The 17,657-nt window shown below is 33.1% G+C and overlaps 1 protein-coding gene across 1 annotated transcript in view; it reads right to left on the bottom strand.

The window, feature by feature from the left end:
• Nucleotides 1–17,657, bottom strand: part of LOC149071752 (lachesin-like) — a 293,838-nt gene that overhangs the window by 138,954 nt on the left and 137,227 nt on the right. The window lies entirely within an intron of this gene.

Consider the following 17,657-nt stretch of genomic DNA (forward strand, 5'->3'; position numbering starts at 1 on the left):
ATTCTTAGTTCGTCCTGGCCAATAGCTGAAAAAAAAGGTAAAAACGTCTATTTTTTCTTTTGCAATCCATAAATTTAATTAATATTGTAAATTTAATTCATATTAAAAAAAAATTATATTACTTTAAATATATACGATTTACAGTATTGCGCATTAAACTGACGGCTCTTCGGTTAAGTCGTCACTCACTTAAGCCGTCATAATTTTTCGATAGCATGAGGTGAAGACTTATCGAGGATTTTCTGTAATTAAGATTTTCAATAGGATTTTTATGATGGATTATCCTAAATTTTTGGAACGCCATTCGAATGCTTCAATATGAAGACACCCATTTCGGTTGGTTAGAAACAAGAGAAGTCAGGTTGTTGCATTCCAAAGAGATTTCTACTAATAGGGCTTAACCTCTTTAAGATCACGGACGCAATATTGTGTCCAACGCCAGTGGAACATATTCAAACAAGTTCTCTGTGTTTTCTTTCCTCCCTTTTCACCATCCCCAAGCTTTACAGTAACCCTATCAACAAAAAAGTTGCTTGTCAATTTTCCTTCCTTTTCTATACTCCGTTAATGATTTTTTTTCCCACACACATAATGCATTTTGCTACTATATGCATGTAATAGTGAAAGCGAACAGGGTGAGAGTAAAAAGATGATTCTAAAAAGAAACTCCTACTAACTCTTATCTATTATACGTTTTCTTTATATATATATATATATATATTATTCTTATCTATTTACATAAATTTTTTCCTAAACCTTCTGTTGTTCTAACGGACTCCTAGGTTAGGACGGGGTTACCAGGTTTATTGCTGGTTCGTCAAATGGAGGCAATCCAGATATATTGTTAAAATCCTGTACGTGTAGTGGTTAATGCACGCAATAGCTTACATACGGCTGTCGTGGATTTCTCTTCGATAGCCACCTTTAAACTTCTCACTCGCACCATCACTTATATGCCCCGTACAGGTTCAAAAATTGACAGTGAAAACGATTAATTTATTTTATACTCAAATTAATGGCAACTATATTTTTACCACAAATGTGCATTATAACTTCATCTATTTCAGTTTATTTTACTGAATTAATCCTTTTATTTGCTAAATTTAGACCATGAAAAATATATTTTTATATGCCTTTTCTTCAATGTTATTTGTTAGTGAAACAAATATATTTTGTCAAACAAATGTTTATGTTTTTTCTTATCAGTCTTAATTTTCACCTTACTCCCCCTAGCAAACTAGTTGGGCAGTTTTCCCATAGTGCAGCGGTTCTCAACCTTTTTTGACTCGCGGAGACCTTTCCAGTTTATAATTTCTATGGCGGAGCCGTGTTTGACTCGAGGAGCACTTTTTTGTGCAAAATTTTTAAGGCAGAATCTGTAGGCCTCTTTTTATATATCTATCAAATTCACTGATTTATTTTATTTTTCTCGTGCCACCGCGGAGTCCCTGGGAAGTGCACACGGAGCATCAGTTGAGAAACACTGCCATAGTTTACTTTCTTCGCATTAACTAATTACCAACATGGTGAAATTAATTACAAGATTATGAGCAATATAGCTACTCCTAAATACACATTTCACATTTCTTGTTAAACAAATACATAAAGAGTACATACGTATACCATTTGAATAATTAATATTCTCTATTAATAGCAAGTTATCCCTATTTGAGACTTTATCAATATTCCACGTATTCAAACAATCGTATAGACAAGTAACCGAATTAAGGGAATGCTATTTTCACGTACGAGATAAACAAACTTTAATTAGTAATTAATTTTAGATTGACAGAAATATCAAAATTATGCCAAGTATTCACCTCATTTGCAAAAGAATTTCCGAAAATTCTTAATGAAAATTTGATAGAATTCATTTTTTTAACGAAAATATGTATTTTTTTACATTGAAATTAATTAACTCGACATTTCCAAAATCATTGTGATAGACATATGTGCATTAACTAATTTATTTTATACATTGTTAGTTTGAGAGAGAGTAAATACCCTTGTGGCTTTTATTAGGGGAAAAAAAACGTCAGTTCTCGAAACTAATTAATAAAATTTTATTTGTGTAAAATTATTATAGTTGGAAAATGAAAGAAAAATTTCTGAATTGAAAATAAAGCAGTAATTATGATGGTAACCAATAATAATATATGTATGGTAATTAATGTCTTATAATATATATATATATATATATATATAAATTTTAAAAATGATTGTTTCTCTATGTAAATGACGGAAAGCAAAACGAGACTATGTAAATACTTTTCTCCATATTTTTATAATTTGTTAGTTTTAAAAATTAATCGCAAATTATGAAGGTATAAAATAAAAGTTTAAGCTATAAAATAAATATTTATTATGTTTATTAGATTATATACGAAAAAAAAACCCTAAATGGTTATGTTAATTATGAAGCTATTAAGAGAAGCTCACTATTATAACTCATGAGCAACGTAAATTAATTACTACGAGTGAGATAATTCCCTATGCTTTACTCCTGCTATACGCGTGATGCTCTCCTGAAATTAATTAATCCAATTTAATAAATATCTTCGGGAATCGCTCACATGATTGTTTCTTTTTCGATTTACTTAATAAGGAACACGACAACCAGTTATATACGATGCTCTTGCACATAGGTGATTATTTTTCTTATTATAATTATCTAAGCAAAAAAAAAAAAAATAAAATACCGAATGTTGTTTTAGATCAGGAGTTTTCAACGCGTAACCACTGCGGGCTAAATGTGTCTCTCGCAGCTTTCTGCAGTGACTCGTTGATAGAAATGCTTGCATAGTTACAAAATTCATATTAAAGTTGGAAAAACAAACGATGAAGAACTGCATTCCTCAGAATTAGTGGAAGAAATAATTTATAAATTGCTTTTAGATAATATTTGAAAACAAATCAGATAACTTAAAATATACTAAAACTTTTTAAAGAAGTAGTTTCAAAATTTTAAAGACAAATAATTTCACATTTATTGAAAAATGAATGAGTGCAGAATTATTGAAAAATGAATGAATTCAGAATTATTGAAAAATGAATGAATTTAGAATTATTGAAAAATGAATGAATTCAGAATTATTGAAAAATGAATGAATTCAGAATTATTGAAAGAAATATGTTCAGAGTTATTGAAAGAAATAATTTCAGAATTATTGAAAGAAATAATTTCTGAATTATTGAAAGAAATAATTTCTGAATTATAGAAAAAAATAATTTCTGAATTATTGAACGAAATAGTTTCAGAATTAATGGAATATTGATGAAAATTCATGCTTAATGAAAACAAAATTTCAGAACTTAGGGAAATTAATGTTTGGAGGAAAAATATTTTCAGAATTTATGAAAATTTATATTTGCCGGAAAAAAAAATTACGATTAATTCGTATTAAAATTGGAAAAAAATATATATATATTTCCACAACTATAGCGAAAACTTATATTTGAGAAAGTCTATTTGATCATTTTTGTCGCACCATAGCCATTTTCTGCACACGCCATGTAATTATACTGGAAAACACAAGTTATAGCCGCATTTTTATATCACTCACAATTTATATTGCAGCATCTTTTTATAATTATCGAGAGGCTGATGCGCTAACCCCTGTGTGTGGGATTCCCTGCGGTAGCAATCTATTTTTTTGTGTGGTCATGTGGCCGTTTCTGTTGTACCCCGCGTCAAAAAAGTTCCTGACAAGGACGAACCGGGTATCAAACTCGCGACACCTCTAAACGTCCTTTGGTACTTTAGGCGAGCATCTTATCGAACTACCGAGCCTCGTTTCAAAAATAAATAATTTCAAAATTAATGAAGATTTATATTTGATGGAAAAATAATCTCTCGGAATAAAAAAAAATATATTTATTTGTTTATTTGAGTATACACAAGCGCAGGAAACCCAATTACATTTTTTTTTTAAATTTCTAAATTATCCAGTCATATAGGGTCTCTGTTTGATTCGAAGCTCTGGGCCCCGTGAGGCTACCCGTTAAGTTAGTCACAGTTGTGCTTAATCTATATACCACACTATGGCTTGTTGCTCATCGAGCTTTATGTAATTTTTTCTTTTTTGGTCAATGTCTAAAAGGTTGAGTACTACTGTTTCAGATTATGCCTTCAACGAAAAAAAAAAACATAAATGTAATTATAATGAGATTATTATAAAAACACTTATAACAATACAGACACATTTTGGATAGCTTGTTTTAGAATTTTTCAAGTTGATTTTTAAAAATTCAGTTCATTCCGTTCTGAACCTATCTGATCAGACGAAGTCACTTACAACCATGAATGTCATTGTGGTGTAATACGTTGTACTGTGATCACGCACATAACATACTAAACTGCTATTTAACACTAAAAAAACGGACGGGGGTCTGTGTGACACCACTGGTTTTTCCGGCAATTTTTGAACATTGTAATATCTTACAGCACGGTATAATATTTTTATGATAGAATTGAGTTATACCGCAAAGAATTAGTGGGTAAAACATGACCCTCTGTTTATGTATTTCATCATTAATTTTAAAAGAATCTGTTGTGTATGTGTGTACAAACGACCCCCCTATGGATGAGTGAAAACTCAGCAAAGGTCGGAGGGAGGTAATGTTTTCAGCCGGTTCCTCACCCGAAGAGCTATTTCGCGCCGAGTTTCGCAAAAACCTGTTTTTGAGATATGACTAAAGGAATTTTGCTGTCAAAAACTGGTTTTTACGCGTCTCGACATCGCGTAGCATGACGGGTCTGGATTCAGCTTTAGCTGTCTAGTGAAGAACATCACAGAATTTATAATTCCTCATAGACAGCAATGATGATAAATTAAGCAAAGTCTCCACATAAGAGTGTGGGGCTATTTCAATGATGAATATTTCATTACTAGAAACATACTTGAGCAAACACACCTGCATACGTATATCTTTCAAATAATTCATCCTTAAAGAAATAACGGGGACTGGCATATTCACTAATGAAAATTGCACAAATGTGAATTGATATCTACGAATCTCTCAGCATTTATCTTCGGTAACTCTAAGTGTAGAGTCTGGAATCTTTCTTACATCAAGGAGCTAAAAGCGCTGCCTCACTTTATACGATTGGTTGATTCTGTGTTCGAAGCCGGCAACACGCAAGAATGGAACCGCATAAAGGCAGAATCGTGTAAGATGTTTGTGGAAGAGTAGAAACCACTTAAAGGGTTTTCTCCTGCAAGGGTTAATCTAATGTATTCACCGCAGCGTAAATAAGTTTTCACGGCTTTTTCTTATTCAATGACCTTCTTCTTCACCAGTGTTTGGAGGAACTATCTGAGCATCTCTGGAAGAAATGAGTTTTCCTTATTTTTCCTTCTTTTTTTTTTCTACACTTATTCGTTTCCAAACATTGGAACTTTGTTTTTATTTCTGTTTCTTCGTAGTTTCAATATCGTTTTCCTTATCTTTGTTTCCTTCATATTTTTCTGATTTTTTTTGATGTATTCTTTGAGGCTTATGAAACAATAGCCATAAAAATGTTTACCGGATGCAAAAATCAAGAAGAGAGAAAAAAAAAAACGTAAGATGATAGGATGCTACAGATGGAAGTTATACGATCCTGACTTACGATCGGAAAGCAAGAATTTAATAGCTATGCCTCTACATACAGACGGAATCGGTTGAAAAGAAAAGAAGGGAACTATCTTGTAGTTCCAATATCTTCCATAAAATTAACGGAGAAGAAATATCTACCGTGGACATTGCAATTTGTTTTTCTTCGCTCATCTGATGATCACTGATTTTATGACTTGAAATGTATCTTATATGTTCAGTCAGGTACTTTAATTCTATTTTTGGTTATATTTTTTTTTTTTTACAAACAGGAAAATAGTTCCATGTCTCTTTGGCTAAGACTTCAAAGTTTAAAAACGAAACACATACCCACAACAACATTCTTAACTATGATCGGCACGATTATATGAAGAAAAGCGAAGTTACTAGGATTCTTTCTCTCTCCAACATTACTTCACTGCACTTTTCTTTACAATAAAATTCAAGTTTTAAGTCACAACAAACCAACGAAACTCGAAAGTGTCATTCATTATGCATTATTCCCAATATTTCTAATTGCTGGAGGGAAAAATATATTGCATACGCTGACTTGATAGAAATTATTGACAAGCAATACAGTAAACCAACTGCAAAATACTTGATTTATATGAATAAAATTGATTTTCTCTGTGTGTGTATGTTCTCAATACAAATACCAAACAGGAACCGGATTGATTGATGGAACTTTATAAGTTTCTTAGAGCAGGGCAAATGCCCGAAATCGGCAAAAACAAATGTCTGGCAACAATGGCTCCTGGCCCTTAACAATCACTTTCGGAATGATTTCTTTGGTTACCGTGGTTCTCTAGCAATGCGTTTCATACATGCATATGCCTTTACAATGGTTTGTCACGTCACTTTTCTATTGCTGCCAGTATTACGTATAGGTACCTTATTCCTTCATAATGGTTTGTCACTTTTTTAATCTTCTTATTAATTGAAGAAAACCCGGCGACACCGCGAAGTAGTTTAATGACTATTTTATATTACTTTATTACATGAGTCAACAAGGTAAAATTCAGCGTTCGCACAAATAAATGACATAATTTTAAAAGTTTGTACCTTCCCAACTATTGTATGACATATAATATAATCTGTGATATATAAAAATGAAGAAAATCAAAGTTTTTTTCAACATCGCTCAATAGATAGCAGCACTTCCGAAGAACGTAGTGACCAATATACTGAACCATTTTTTTTTCAGTTACAAGTTTCTAAAACCATGTTGCACCATAAGTAGCGAAAACAACCCCTACATATATTTCTCATACATAAAAAAATTTTTTTTACTTCATTGTCAACGTTTTTAACTTCAGACACTGCGTTCGACGGAAGTGTTGCCATCTATTGAGCGATGCTAAAAATGATGTTTTTCTTCATTTTCATACATCAAAGATTATATTTTTTTGAAAATATAAATTACTGAAATCAATAATTCATTTGTGGAAACCCTTTATTTATCTCCCTGTGCAGTCCGGGTTTTCTCTATACAATGGGAGCATTGAAGAAGTGACAAACCATTATAAAAGAATTACCATTTCTGAAACGCTGTAATAGAGAACCACTAATCAAAGTAAACATTCAGAAAACCATTGATGCCCGACAGTTTTTTAAGCTTTACGAGAATTTGTTCAGCACTGAAAAACTTTTACAATAGAATATCTCAATCCATATACACAGATATATCCAAAGAAAATAAATCTTGTATATGTTACTGCCAAAGCTCGAAGTTGGCCGTTTCAGTTAACCCGGCAAAGGTCCAAAATTCGGGCTTTCACCGGGCTTTGGCCTGTGTTCATATATCGATCCGTATGATTCGAGGCAATAAACGCGTTAGCGTATCTTTTGTTATAATTTTGGAAAATAATTAATTATCTATAGCTACTCATAAATATTATGGTTAGCAATGCCAAGCATAACGATCCAAGGAATCTAAATATCGTATGTTAGTGATCCGTACGTGGGGATGTATAGAGATCGACATATAGAGGTCACCCAAAGCCCGGAGAAAGCCCGAATTTCGGGCATTGGCCGGGTCAGCTGGGTCGACCAGTTTGAGAAGTGGCCAATCTCGTGCTTTGGCAGTAACAAATACATAGATAATTAACAAACCACCAAAAAATAATTGCTTGGCAACACGAGCGAATGAAATACTCAAGATCTCATTGGAAATTTAAAGATTCAAGGTTTTTATAAATAAGAATTTAGTCTTAGCATGACGTCATTTATCCTGCAATAGTGTTGCAAATACGAAGTCCGAAATAATCTTAGCACGTATCGAAATTGGTACAGCTTCAGACTCCGGTCTGCTATCACCTTATAAGAGGTGTCGTCAGATTCGTCTTAGCAAGTTCTACAGAAATGTTGTGAAATAAAAGTCAATAAGAAGCAATTGAAAAATAGTTATGGCCCGCAAATTTCGAAGTTTTTGATTTCTCTCACAATAGTGTGAGATATGGCTAATAAATTGTTTCTGAAACATCAAAAACGATTTAGAGGAATAGAGTGACTTTTGGGGTTTTCAAAATATCTGAAGTTATCGATACTTTATTAATCAATGTATTTACTTTAGCAACTTGACGTCGCGTCACCATACAGCCTACACTAATTTTTCAAAAAGTAAACGTCGTTGTGGGTATTCCAAGAAAAGCGTAAAGCTCAACGGAATAATTCTAAAGTGTGTTTGAATATTCTTTAAACACTATTTGCTTTAGCAGCAATGATGTTAAAAAAAAGAACCCTGAGATTCCTTTAGTTCCGAAGAATGAAAATTACATCGATTGTGAAAAAAGAAATGCCTTAATCGATATAAAAAAATAAAAGAAATCGTTGTTCCTGATTCCACCGAAAAAAAAAAAACTTTTTTCTTATGTAGTCTTTATCTCAGTTCGGTAATTTCTTTTTCTTCTCTTTCTATTATCGGATGTTCACTTAGCCAAGCGTACAACCCCAACGATTCAAGTGAAGAAAGTCAATACTAGCCGCAAAGTTTAAAAAGGAAGAGGGTTCTAACATATCGATAGAGGAAATATTGATTATATGTCATCTCCGAATGTCACGTTCGAATTGTGGGTTCTTTTAGAGAAAACACTCTTACTTGTTCGCGCTTATATGCTACGAATTCGAACGAATGGTATATTAGTGAAGCTCGATGGGTATTGAGAAGAACATTTAAAAAAGTGGAAAAAATATTATTTTTGGGAGGGGGAAGGGAGAAATCATCGAGCAACCATTAGTTAAGATCAATGGAAACCTAACAAAATCAGACCCAATTGCCAACTAGGATATTTTAACCCCTAAGCTGCGGGAATAGTCGCAAAAATGCTGGTCTCAAAACGACTGAGTACAAAAATGTATCTTTTTTTTTCAGTCGGCTTTTGTGAAAGATAGATGGTACAAAAACTTATACGTTGCAAATACAGTGATGCCTCGGCTAAAGGAGCTAATTCGTTCCGGAATCACGTTCGTTAGCCAAAAACTTCTTAAGCCGAATGGACACTTTATGAGACAGAAACCTGTTCCAGACAGAATCAAAAAATTGTCTAGTCATTGATTAATGCTTTTGTGTGTGTGTGCACTTTTATAAAATGGTGACCTCTCTAAAATGGAATATTATTTCAGTCTCTTGATCCTCCTTTTCATACATAATTCATTATATAATATAATCGAAAAGAAAGATCTGTCAACGAACACAGAATCTGAGTTCGAACCCACAATCATCAACAAAAGAGTGATCGGGGGCCGGCAAGCACCCTACCACCACTAATAATGCACAATTATCCCACATACTAGCGAACCTGTTGGGAAACAGACGTAATAAAAAAACTAGAATATATATTGCTACGACATCTATACGTCATTTTAAGAACTTTTTTTCAGTCGGCTTTTGTGAAAGATAGATGGTACAAAAACTTATACGTTGCAAATACAGTGATGCCTCGGCTAAAGGAGCTAATCTCGTTAAGATTAGTAATAATCTAGTTATCTTCGTTAGCCAAGGTATCACTATATTGTGCAGTTCGGAAAGAAACGTGCACCTCTGATTTACAGCTTCAACCGTCAGCATGATATATCATGCATGCACGTTTCTTTCCGAACTGCACAATATAGTGATACCTTGGCTAACGAAGATAACTCGGTCCGCAATCACGTTCGTTAACCGAAATGTTTATCAGCCGAAACGCGATTTTCAATAGGTTCCAATGAAAAACCGTTCAATTCATTCCAGATACTGCTCATAATTTGAAAATAAGAGATATCAAAAAACTGATCGTAGGCTAAAATAAACAACTCCAAAATTGTAAAAATGAGAATTTACAGAAAGATCAGATACTCAAGATACATTTATTGTACACTATATACACAACAAACATCAGCTGTGCTCTATTTTAGTCTATACCAGCTGATGTTGACACAGGCCAGTCCGATTCGTAGGTGTCTCTGTCCAATTGTGGTTTGGCTGTATATATATATACAGGGTGATCAGCGAATAAGGCCTTATTTCAAAATTAAATATCTCTACAACAAAGATCAATAGAATTATGAGGTAAACGGTACGTTTATAAGCAAAACTGTAAGCATGTTATACAGAAATTTCGAAAATTTAGTTTTTTTAAAATTTTTAAAAATTAAAAAAAAAAGAAACTGGAGATTTTTGGGTTCCGAAAATCCTCATTTGTGTGAAGAGAAACCACTGCATTAGCCTAAAGTTACCGCATGGACTGCGGTATGCGCCAGAGGCATTATCGGCCCCTTCTTCGTGCGAGAAACGATTACTACTGAACGTTACGTTACAATTTTGGAACAATTTGTCAGCACACATGGCGCACACCGCGGTCCATGCAGTAGCTTTTGGTGAATGCAGTGGTTTCTCTTCACACAAATGAGGATTTTCAGAACCCCAAAATCTCCAGTTTTTTTGTTTTTTTCAATTTTAAAAAATTAAATGAAAAACTAAATTTTCGAAATTTCTGTACAACATTTTCACAGTTTTGCTAATACGTACCGTTTACCGCATAATTCTATTGATCTTTGTTGTAGAGATACTTAATTTTGAAATAAGGGCTTATTCGCTGATCACCCTGTATATATATATATATATAGAGAGAGAGAGAGATATTGAGATTTCATTGACTCAATCTTAATTAAAATTAAACTTTAAATTTAATTTTCTATTAAATTTTTATAAATTAATTTATTATAAATTATTTATTAAGACTGAGTCAATAATATCTGCATCTTCTTCATTTCATGAACATTGATGTCATGCTATTTTACCATGCGTGCAAGGTGTTTCCAATGCATTTTTTCTTTAAATTTGTAAAAAATCATGTACAATACAAACTTTAGCTCTTGGTTGCTTAATACAAATACAACGCCACAACAGGCAAATTGCCCAACGAGGTGGCTGACTTAAGAACATCATGGATCCCCTACCTACTATTGCTACACCACACATGCATCTTGTCCACACCACCACCCCCAACGAATCGGTACATGCGGGAACGTGCGTGTACGTGTAGTGAAACCTGATGTGAAGTTTTTTTGTTTCTCTGTAATGCTTGTTATGTGTAGTGCTGCCATCTGCCACCAGTTTTTCAAACTATGAGTGAAGTGTTATGATTGAATGATTTATCGTTGTAGGACTGTTGCTCTCTGTGGCGAGACTTTTTAACGGGGAGATCGGCTCGCATTTGCGCCTTGAAGTTGGGAACCACAGAAAGCCAACTTCATCCGACCACCACTGTGGGGTTCGAACCCGGATCCTCGCATCGCGAGTCCGTCACTATAACCACTCGACCACCACAGCGGCTACCTATTAGAGATGTGTAAAGTTTTATACTGACGCATAATATGGTATACTTACTCAAAAATATACGTAAAACATTTGAAATAAATCAATATTTATATATAAGTAGTATTTTTAATTATATTTCTACTAGATCGTAGTTCTTCACTATGTTAGATCACTTGACTAACATCTTGAAAATTCATCAACATCATGTTATACGGGTTGGTGATTGCGCAGCTGAAGCTGCAGCAGCACCCGCTTCCCTTGTGAGGGATGCAAAAGGAAAAAAAATCTCACCATATTTCACAAATTGATAAGGCTTAGGAGTTACACTTACCAAGAGATAGCATAAAATGAAAACCGCCCTCGATGGGTAAATACATAACGGAACAAAATCGAACGCGGGAAAAACTTAAGTCATAATACGATAGCATGATACAAGTCGAGCATAACGTGGCATTTCATTTCTAGAAACCTCACGTAAAATCACCGGCAGGTATACCTGGCAACGCACGCGATGCACTTCGAGTATTCATTCTGTATCTTTCTCTTTGAAGAATTTTCCACCGAAAAGGTGCAAGAACCAAGTTGCTAGAAGAGAGAGAGAGAGAGAAGTTGCGTTTTAGGGCGAAGATAATTCAAGAGTTGCCGCGTTGTTTCGCGCATACAACTCATTCGAATGACATAATGATAAATGGACTTGTCGGAACATGGGGGGAGATAATGAATAGGGCTGTCAGGTATTCTGAGTGCTTTGGAATAATCTACTAGACTAGAGAAAATATGAACCCAGAAGAAATGAAGCGTAATAATAATAAAAAGAGTAGTAATAATAAATATAATGAAATACTAGTGCAATTCAAGAAAACGTGTACATAAAATAAATCATTCATTGATTTATGGGAAGTTGCCATTTTAATGTATATCGTGCATTTCACCGGAGAAAGAAGAGAATGCATTATTATTATTATTTTTCATTTTCAACATTACAGTATCTCATGTTATGTGTGTGTTCGTGGTTTTTTTTCTTCCAGAAGTGTTGAAATATTATTCAATAGTGTTTGTTGAAATCTGATTTTAAGATTTTTTTTCACAGACTATCGTTGTTGTAAAAATGAATAAATTTGAAAATTTTATAGTCAAAATAAAGATAATAAATATATATGAAATATAATATTGTTATGTACTTAACAAGTTTTTACAAAAAGTAGTTTTTGCATTTTTTACATTCCTTTTTTCTTTAATTAGATTTAAAATGAACTACCAAATAATTTGAATGATAAATAGTTAGTACTATCATTAGATTTTTTTTTTAATCATTTCCTTTAAATTTAGTTTTTTCATAATATCGTAGAGGAAAGTTGAAAAAAAAAATGTTTAAAAACCAAATATTGCATGGAAAATTAAGAACTGCTCTTAATTTTCCATGCAAAAAGATTTGTTCTTAATCAAATTTTTTTGAGCTACAATATGCTTTGATTTACAACAATGCTTGTTTGCGTCGTGGTAACATAAAACCTCTGTTGTCGTCACAGGTCAGAGCTATGTGCATAGTATTGTAGTTGAGTGACGTAGAATTCGAAAGGAATTCTAAAACTCTCTGAAAATAAATTTGGCACGCACGTTCGTAGATTTAAGTATACAACAATGCCCTTCAACTTTTTTACACCAATGGGACCGGCAAAAAACGAAAATACAAAACAAAAATGGACCAGCAGAAATTAGAGAAATGTACCAGAGACCAACAAAAAAATAAATAAATAGGAAAAGTTATCTGTGTTCCCCGAAAATTAAAGTAAATGGGATAATTCATTTGAGTATAAATTTAGTCATAAGATAAATGAGAACGAGTAGTACTAAATAAGTTAAATTAGCGCTAAAAATAAATTAACAGGAAAAATTCTTTTCTGACATTTTACATGTAATGTCGGTGGTACGGGTCCCATTCGAGGAAAAACGGGAAATAATCAGCTATGTCAGAAAAATCAAGTTAAGGTAATGTAAGTTAAATAAAGAGCATTATTTGTCACGTCATAGCATATAAAAAAAGTACGCATCTCCCACTGGTCTGTACAGCTATCAACGAACCCACTTTATTTCTAATATGGTACGAAAACATGCTACCATATACATTCGTAGACGGGTTTCTACAGTGTTTCTAGGGATACGCAAGACTCCCACGCATATCCGAGAGGTAATAAAGCATGAAAAGTTGGGAACTACGAGTCGATTAGTCTGTAACATTAGGATCGGGTGAATGAAATGTTGCAGATAATGATAATAGCTTAACACTAGAAGGAATGACGTTTCGATCTACCTAGAAGGAACGATAAAGGGCAAAATGCCCGGAGGTTGATTTTCACTTTAAAATCTCCGCTTTCGTAAATTTTATTACGCTTAAAAATACACAGGAAAGTAATCCTACTACTAACGGACAATGCTTCTTTCTCTCGTTTGTGTTTTGTTTTCTATGTACTTGCAAGGAAAGTGTCCAAAGGTCACTTCCTCAAAAAAATTATGAAAAAAAAAAATTCAAGTAAATTCCTCTGACCTAGAAACACATAAAAACAAAAAATAAGTAGCAGAATGCAGTTATCAAAGCCACAAAAAGTTATTAAAAATGACAACAGTTGGCTACTCATCACCTCTGGTGCTTTTTGACGATATCCATAAAAAAATACTTCTTTTCCCACTTTCTAAGAGGCAGAGAGTGAGAAGCGGATAGTCTTTAATAAACTACTTTTTTGCAGTTCGTTACGCATGCAAACTACAAATTTCCCAACATACCAGCCAACAACAACGACCACGAGGAAAACAACGATGTCAACAAAGATAAAAACAGTAGACAAACGCTCAAATAATCAGAGTTGCTTGCTTCAATCGGTTTGGAAAAATATTCTTTATATACAGTCAAATATCAACAATGTCAGGCATGCCATAAAAGCTGTACAGAATTCAAAATAAATTTTAAAAAATAACTAGAAAAAACAGTGGAAAATTTTACAGGTCCCTTTAAATCAATGCCATTTATATTTTTCAACATAACTCGAGTTATAAATGGAACTTTTACATTCTTTTTTCAATATATTGTGCAGAATGAACTCTAGTTTCCGACAGGCACATAAAAAATTTCGATTTTATTGATGGTTTGAAAGGTATAAGACCCCTTTAAAGACTCCAGCTAAGTCTTTAAGGGGACTTAAGGGGCATCTTTTAAAAAATCTGTCTTTTCTGAAAAATATGAAAGAAAAGTTCCGAAAACATCTAATGATGTTCCAAATAAAAAATAAAATCAGGAGAGGGGCGGAGACTTTCGAAATGCCTGTGCTTAGAAATATTCACATCACAATTCTGTCTTAGGCTGGGATTACACTATAAAAGTTTTGTAAAAGGTCTTTGATAAAACGTGAAAAATTCAACCAATAAGATCAAACCTATACGCCAATTGGTTGAAGTTTTCAACTTTTATAAAAGATCGTTTAGCTATCCGGGCTTAAGGCCGGGATTACACTATAAAAATTTTATAATTCTTTTAAAAATGCAACCAGTATGCTGATCGGTTGCATTTACTCGAATAAAACCGATAAATTTATTTTATAAATAACTTTCATAAACCTTTTAGAGTGAAGTCCCATCCTTAGATTAGTCACTTCTGAAATATAAAATTTCACTTTTTTTATTTTATGGACTCATTATCGGGTAAAATATACTTGTAGGTATTGAGTGGGGGGGGGGGTGCCACTTCCCCTGGGAAAACGTATTTAATAAAAGTATTTTTTTTTAAGTTTAAAAATTTAAAAATATTCAAAATAAAAATATATATTTATTTATTTATTTATTTAAACTAATTTTCAATATTGAAGAAATTTTTTTTGAAATTAAATTTAGAAGTTATAAAAGTATGTAGTCAATTAAATATTCGTAATGAACAGAACGGCTTATAATTTTGATCCCGTCAGTGGCCGGTGTTGGCAGGTTTTATTGTATAAAATTGTAAAGTATGGACAAAAGGGAATTAAAGTTGTTATATCTCCATCTAAGAAGGAAACGGAGTGATAACGTATGTGGGTACATTATATTAATGAACAGGGACCATCATATGGTGTTTTTATGGGTATTTATGGCAAATAATCAAAAACATTCAGTGCAAAATCATCTTTAAAAAGTAGCCAAAGAGATGCAGACGAATTCGCTTCGCATCCGCATCGTGTGACTAGCTCCGAGTAACCTAATTGTCAAAACTTGTATGTGCGGATGCGGAGCCCGCACTTAGGTTTTGACACATGCGGACGACGTCTGGACCCGCATGAACACTTCGAAGATGCGGGCGAATTTCGGCTCGTCTGAAAGGCTCAGTATATTCCAATTACTAAAATTCTTCCGCAACCGCATGCGCAACCGCTCCGTGTGAAAGGGGTTATTGCAATGGGAATTATGGACACAACCTGTGCATCACTAAATCACAAATTCTTGAAAATTACTTCTACATCGACTGTCGTTATTTTCATTAAATTTGTAAATAAAATACGTTTTATTAACCCTGAATTTACAGAAAAATACAGTACTACATTAACGCGTGTAATACTTTATGTATTTTTTTTTAATGAAATACGTTCATATTTAATTTTAGTATATATCAGTGCAATTTAATCTTTAAAATAAAAATCCAACACATTTAAATGGAATAAATACCAATCTCGAGGGGAAGATATGGAAATGAAACCAAAATGTTTCCTACCAATATTTATGTTACTCTCTAGAGAGAGATAGAAACATGAGCAAAAGAAACATTCGTAACACTACAAATATTTGATTAATGATATTCGAAATAAATTTTTACCAGGAAAAATTTTAATCCGATTTGAAACCGTTCTCGCGATGCCGAATATATATATACTTTTTTCTTCTCTAGAAAAATAAGCTTTAATAGTAAAAAATACTAAAACAATTGTATGTATATATTTCGTATTTGGAGTTTGTTTTCCGCTAGAATTGGTTTCTAGCGTAAATAATTGAAATGACACGGATAGCGAAAGAGTTTACGCTTTCGAGTTCGTTTAAATTAATTGCCTGTTCTGGATAAGATTGAATACTCATGGCACTTTTATCGTAAATTTGGAAATTTTTCATCCAATTGGAGATTTATTTAAAAATAAATAAAACTTATACGTATAAAAGCATAAGAATAATGGAATTCTGGAAATTTTTCCGCTGCATTTATTTCCTCATCGATTGATTATATTTTTAAAAATGACCATAATCCAAATGATGTTTATCGATACGGTAAAGTTTCTTCATTGCTATGGTTGGCTGTGCTGTTGGTTTTATTTTAAATCTGATCCTGGAATTTTTTTTTAAAATTTTATCATTCACTATAATGTAAATTTTATTAAAAAAAATTAATAATTTCTGTAATGAAAATGCTTATAAATGGTGTATAAATTAGAAAAAAAGTCCATTTTCAGATATAAGGATGTACTGTACGCATACGCATGTAAATGCTGTCATGGATTCATGACCTGAGAGTATTCGATATCGAAATCATGGCGTAACATGGAAATAAATTCTTGTCGGTGGAAGATTTTTTTTTTATCTCATTTCTGTTTATGAATGATCGTGATAATTATGACGATTATCTGAAAAAAGCTCTCATCGTTCATTAAGAGATATCCTACTTTTTAACATGGTAAGAAAGTTAGGAAGAAATGTATGGTGGGGAGGATGATTTAATGTGTCCCTCAAATTCAAAGTATACGCTTGAAATTTCAGTAGAAAATAAGAATTTTCCTAATGAGTGGCATTCGAGAGTAGGTGTAAGTTCTACACCGTTAGTATGAACCATTAGTTTTTGATTCATAATTTGTAAAATATATGTTTAACCTTAACAATAAACCGAAATTTTCTTTCGAAATGACGTTTTCAACGTAGGACCGCAAAGGTTTAATTTATCTCAGTATGTCCTGGTGGACGGTACTTCATTGTTATTGCAACCCCTTACGATTACAGAAACGTCTTGTATATTCGGCTTCTAGCAGTACTCATAAGCTATGCAAAAAAAAGACGCGAAAATCATTATCCGGGGGTGGGAGCGCTATAGAGACGAACTATAACAGCGCAGCATGGCAAAGAAACCTCTGGACCTCAAGAGTTATAAAGAAGCTGCAATAAAAATAAATATGTCCCTGCTCAAGGTGGGTTATTTTAAGGATGTTTATAGTGTCGGTGTTTGGAAATTTTAATGGGGTTTCTGTGGGGCATCGAATAGAATTCC

Source organism: Pholcus phalangioides, unplaced genomic scaffold (genome assembly GCF_987345545.1).
Source record: "Pholcus phalangioides strain wild (caught in Gottingen) unplaced genomic scaffold, Ppha-v1.0 ptg000018l_1, whole genome shotgun sequence".
NCBI classification, from domain to species: domain Eukaryota; kingdom Metazoa; phylum Arthropoda; class Arachnida; order Araneae; family Pholcidae; genus Pholcus; species Pholcus phalangioides.